The sequence below is a fragment of the Strix aluco genome, chromosome 6 (assembly GCF_031877795.1).
Source record: "Strix aluco isolate bStrAlu1 chromosome 6, bStrAlu1.hap1, whole genome shotgun sequence".
NCBI classification, from domain to species: Eukaryota; Metazoa; Chordata; class Aves; order Strigiformes; family Strigidae; genus Strix; species Strix aluco.
Genome location: NC_133936.1, coordinates 43,362,190 through 43,368,189, shown reverse-complemented (window position 1 = coordinate 43,368,189; position 6,000 = coordinate 43,362,190). Strand labels below are relative to the sequence as shown.

General features: G+C 40.1%; 1 long non-coding RNA gene across 1 annotated transcript; it reads left to right on the top strand.

The window, feature by feature from the left end:
- The first annotated feature begins 339 nt into the window (after nt 1-339).
- LOC141925000 (uncharacterized) lies at nt 340-1,929 on the top strand. Its single transcript, XR_012623723.1, has 2 exons — nt 340-477; nt 1,603-1,929. It is a non-coding gene; the product is annotated as an uncharacterized LOC141925000 (long non-coding RNA).
- Nucleotides 1,930-6,000: the final 4,071 nt, after the last annotated feature.

Here is a 6,000-nt window from a genome sequence, read left to right as displayed (position 1 = left end):
TATTCGAGCTTTGATCCAAAGTAGATTGGATCTGCGAAAGGAAAGGCTCCAAGTACAAGCTCTGCCAGCTGCTACTTGTCTGTAAAATCTGAAAGTTGCTTCTTAAAGGCAGTTGCTGCTCCTGAAGCCAGGCATTTTTATTTGCATGAGAAAGCCGTAACTGCCTGTAAGATAGTCTATGATCTTATTTTAAAAGAAAAGGATAAAAATAAGTTTAATTGTGTTCTTGCTCTGCCTCAATTTAGCGGCTAGTCGTTCTCTTTTGTGCTCCCCACATTTTTGGAGAGCTGGTTGACACTTATTTAGGTTGGCACAAACTAAATATAACCCAGTGTGTGTGAAAGAGCATGCACTGGGTCACAGCTTCAAGAGCAGCAGACAGAAGCATTCTGCCTTTCACTGCAGAGCAAGGGGGTTATAGGCAAAATACGGCTATTCTGAGACAGCTCAATGAAACACACACAACCTGAACAAAAAGTAAGTATTCCATTCAACTTGTGAATGCCTCTGAAATTTATTTTTTGCCAGCTTTTACAGTCCACAGCCTTCTCATTCAATCTTGAATAATAGCTTTGAATTGAGCTGTAAAAGCTTCCGAAGTTTGAAGTCTTTTGACAAGTTAATTTAGCTGTATGGTAAAAAGTTTTTCCCCCAGATAGAATAAAGCCATCATATCATGAATGTAGTAGTCATCCAAGAGAAAGAAAACACCATTAGGATTAGAAATGATGGGCTTTATGGAGATAGTTTGTGGTTTAGTGTAATCTACTATCAATATTTCAGTAGAAAAATATTCTACTCGTCATTCAGCTGGAAGTCAATATCTTCCCTTAAAACCAACACCCAGGGGCCAGACTGCATATATTTTTTATTGAAAAAGTAACTTGTTGCTTTTTTGTCATTTTTTTTCTTACATTTATTTAGATTTTAATTGTTTTTCACCCTGTATCATGCAGGATGTCTTTTTTTTTTTTTCCCCCTGGTTGAGACAGAATAGAAAAATGAATCAATATTTCCTCTAAGGTTCCCACTACAGAGACACACACTTTTCTCCCAGCAGCTGCCACGGATGGAAATTCAAGGAAATAAATAACAATTTTTTTTTTTAATATTAAGAATCAGAAAACAATTACTGGTAAACTAAGTGTATCCAACAATTATTATAGCCTCAACTTCACAAAGATTCCATATTAATTTTAGATTTATTTCTTGTTTATATTTAAGCCTAGTGTGCCACTAAAATTGATTGAACTGAAAAGACAGTTGAGGGGGGAAAAGAGATTTCTTTTGTACTCTTAACTCTTCAGTTTAATCAAGAGGGATGATGGCATATTAAGAACTTTGGGACAGTGGTTTGTAATGGCTGCAGAACATTTCTCTATATCATACCAGTTGAGAGCACAGCTGTTATTGCTAAATAAATATGGAATTTATAAAATCCAGCAAAAATTGTTCAAGTTTTAGCAAGGAAACTTATCCAAAAAGTTTATTGTACTTATGATAAAATGACTGCCACGACAATCACATGTATATTCATTAGCGGTCTTCATATGTAAACTTTTTTAGTAAGTTTCCTACTTTTTCAACTTATGTCTTCCTTAGACTTACTTTTCAAACAGTGGCAATGTGACTTTTCCGTACTGCAGCCCAGAGATGAAAGCTGCTGCTCCTGCTATCCACGCTGCACAGGATGGCTCTTTCCAGGTGTAATTCAGGGCCGGAACATGGTGGAGCTAAGCTGCCTGACATCTCTGTGGCAAACACACAGGTGTGAGTTTCCAGCTGTGTTGCACCAAGCCTCCACCAAAGCTCCAGCATGGGAAGGAAGCGGCTGCTTGTTGTGTGGCTCTCTAATCTACTGCCACTAATTCTTGTATTCGGTGACATCGCATTGTATTTGATATTACTGAAATAAAAAGTATAATTTGAGAGAGTACATAAGATGGATTTTTAAAAAGCGTAAATATGGAGTGGAGAGCAAATTTTACATTGTGACCTTGACTCTGAACTTCACTTGCTTTTTTTCAAGTGGGAGACTTGAGTTTGTCCAAGACAACAGCAATAACTTGTTTCTTAGAGACTGGCTCTTAATGCTTCAGAATTTAAGCTTTTGTCCTTGAGTGATGAAGACTTGATGAAGTGTTGGGTCTGCAGACAAGCTGGAAAAATAGCTTCTGCAGCCAAATACAAGCTTCTTCAGCCTCAACAGGCACTCCCTTAAGTGGAGGAGAACCACCTTGTTCTCCTTTAGAGCTCACATTAAGCCAGACAGGACTGCTCTGAACAGAAGACAGATTTTGCAGCATAGCAAAAAAGAGAAGTCCTTGCAAGAGTTTTTTACAAAGATAAAAGAAGGAGTCCCAGCCAAAGCAAAATTCACCAGGAAAAAAAAAGGTATGTCAGAGGAAAACACGGGAGTGGGGTGATGTAAATTTAACATTCTCTATTTCATTACAGCCGCATCTTAAGTCTGGTTGGTTTGTTGGGGGTTTTTTTTTTGATGGCAGAAAGGAGTAAACAAGTATGCTGTAGGAAGGATGAAGAACAGATGGGAGTGGGAGACAAAGCAAAGAAGGGTGGCTGGCGGGAGAGAAATATCAAGGGAGAGCAACGATGGCAACTAACGGATCAGGAAGAAGAAGAGAAAACAATCGCCAGGTAGGAACTTGTGTCTAGGCTTGGCTCTCTCTAAAGAAGCAAGTAACACTGGCACTTGAGCAGGTCTTCAGTAGCTAGGCTCTAGAGGAAGTTCCTGCTGGCTTTCTTCCTAACTTGGTACTCTTTTTTTTGGCCATGGAGGTGGTGGGAGAGGCAGAATTAGAGTGGAAAGCTGAGGCACCCTATTTTACTTTCACCAGATCCATGTGACTAGAGAGGGAAATTAGCTGGAGTGTTGTGATGGCTGTTTCCTGCTTAAGAACATAAAAAATGGAACCATTCCTGACAAACACGAAGTAGAATTCAGCTAAAGATGAGGTGGAGGTAGGCGGGAAGTTCTGTAATTGCATTTTATTTAAGCCTTTATGAATTAGCTCTGCCAAATTTTTTATTTTTATTTTTTACTTCAAATGGCTTCTGAGTAAACTTTTCAGCTGCAATTACTGTAAAAACAGACTACACTATATACAATTTGATATAACATATAGGAAGAATACTTTTTCTTGTTAATCTTTGAGCTCTAATTTACATGAACAATGACAAGGTTTAATTTTCTGTCATTATGCACAGGTTAGCCTAGACTGGATATTAATAGATACACATATTCACACCCACAAGCACTAGTACTGCATCAATCAAATTTTGAAGATAAAACTTACACTCCATGGCAACTTTTAGGGCGCAATTTTCTTCTCGTGTTTCCTCTTTTTAAACTCCTTCAGTGATGCAGAAAGTATTGGAGGCATCTGGTGTGGCCAGGCAAGTAGCCTCTGCAGTTTGTAGCCAAGAGTCCGCAGTACAACACCCAACCCTTAGCGTTGAGGGTGTGGGGACAGGGGATGTGGGTGGGGGAGACAAAGTAGAGTACCTCTGGGCTCCATTCCGTTTAGAAGCTGCAGAGACCACTGAGGCAAAATGTTGGTTGTAACCCACGTTGGTGACCAGACCATTTCCCAGTTGTACCAGAAATGGGGAGCTGCAAGAGAGGGCAGCCATCGTTAGATCCACGGAGGAACTCACAGCCTTTGCAAATATTACCTTGTCAGCTACACAGTTGGCATTAGTAAACTTTTGATCCTAAAGCACTTATACCCATATGTCTCTTGACACTTAAAAATAATTTAGAAGATTATTTATACATGCATACATACATCGATGTGAGCACACAAACTGGCCCTGAATAAAGATAGCAGAACAACCATAGGAGGAAACCTAAAACCTCACTAACCAAAGAACAACAAACAAGCCCACAAGCCAATATAAGCTAAAAAAGAAACAAAGAGGGCTTCATCTTTATGCAGAAGCTCTGCTCTTCATGCCAGAGGTGTTCTTAGGTGCATATTAGAGGGAGGATATTCCAAAACTTCAAGCCTTCTCCAAGGCAAGCCATGCTGCCTGTATGCTCAAGCTTAGACTAATGAAAATGCAATGTTTTTTGTAAGTTGACAGTAATAAATTAATCTCTTAAAAATAAAGTAAGACTGGAAAGCTTAAGTTAATGGGATGCAATTGCTGACGGAACTGTCAGAGTAATTCTGACCTCTGCCAAGACCCAAGCATGTTGTTCACAGCATGGGAAAAAAAGCAACTGTAGGGGTCAGATCAATATGGCAAGGATTTTTAGATGGGTGGCCCTTTCAAAAGGAAATGTAGTTGCTAAACATCTCAAAAATAAATCAAAAAAAAAGGAGCAGTGTTTATGTACTACCACATATATGTAAATTTTGAGGGAGGGACAAAGTTGTTAGCAATTCCAGTCAGGTCCCAGAATTTATGTAAATCCAGATGGCTGAACTACAGGAGTTCATTTTTCTTTAAGGAAAATCTGGAAGTTTAAAAACAATTTAGCAAGAGCCAATTAATCAAAACCACCAGAAGTGTGCTGGGATGGCTGCCTACAAATAGGAATGTTATGTTTCATATTGTCTTAGTCAAGGATGTTAAGAAACTCCTTGAAAGTGAAGTGGGAAGCCCCCACGTATTTAATGGGCTAGTAGGGCATAGTGACTACACTCTAGGACCCTGACTGCTACAAGAGGTGTGAAAGCAGACCACTGCCCCCACGGGATGGTACCGTTAACTCCTTCAACTCTGTGCAAGCCAAGGGCTCCACCTGCATGAAGGACAAGAAGCCTCTGCAAGTTGTACTTGGATGGGAGAGGAGAGGTTGGAACAGCGTGCAGGTGGCCTTCGCCTCAGACAGAATGGAACTGCACAGAAAAGGGGTCACCTTCTTTCTAGGACCACCATGGTGGCTTACGTTCAAAAAAAAGGTTAACAGCCATCGCAAATGTAATAACATCAGATGTGGTGGCATTTGAGACTTAGACTTTCCTTGGCCATTGGCGATCTCTTCAGTGAAGCCTGGGATGGTTATCTAAAGCATCTCAGAGCGTGCCTCACAGGTATCCCCTGGCTGAGCTTTCGCACACCAGCTAATACAGATGCAGAAATATTTTGCTTCCCGTGATGCAGAATGTTTGCAGCGTCACTTCTTAGTTTCAGGCACTGTGCTAGTCAAAAGGCAAAACAACAAAACACAAGCGAAATGAGAGTTGCGCCAGCCACGGGCTTGGCCAATCAAGAAACTGCAGCTAGAGAAGACTTGACAGTTCAATAGGGTAATTCTTCAAAAAATAGAAAAATCAATTAGATGTTGAATGGTTGCTAGGAAAACATGGGTAGAGGTAAGTATGCTGAACAGTTCCTTTTAATTTTTTTGTTTTTTACTCTTGGTAATTCAGGCAAAGACTTGCAAAGATTTTGAACTATGCTCTCCCCTTTTCATTTTTTATATCTTGATTCAGCTGTTTGCTATTAAAAGCAGTGTACTCAGCAGCCATCTTTTATAGACAATACTTGATAGATAAAAACCAACACTTTAGGAGTGGGATCTTGGATGCAGGAAACTGGCAAAAAAAGTTTCATATTCTATTAAAATCCTATATATATATACCATGGCTTGCATTTTCTATGGTATTTGTAGTTAAACCATCTCCATTAGTATCCTGAGAACCAAAAAATCCAGTTTCAGATCTGTCAAACTACCTAAGAAGACAGAAGAACGCAAAACTTTTGTTACAGGTGAATTAGCTTCAAAAGAAGGCTTCTCCTACACTTGTTTTCCTACTAGTCCTGTCCTCATGTTTCCCCTAGCCAAATTACAGAATCACAGAATCATCTAGGTTGGAAAGGACCTTGAAGATCATCTAGTCCAACCGTTAACCTAGCACTGACAGATCCAAACTCCACCAGATCCCTCAGTGCTGGGTCAACCCTACTCTTCAACCCCTCCAGGGATGGGGATCCACCACCTCCCTGGGCAGCCCATTCCAATGCCCA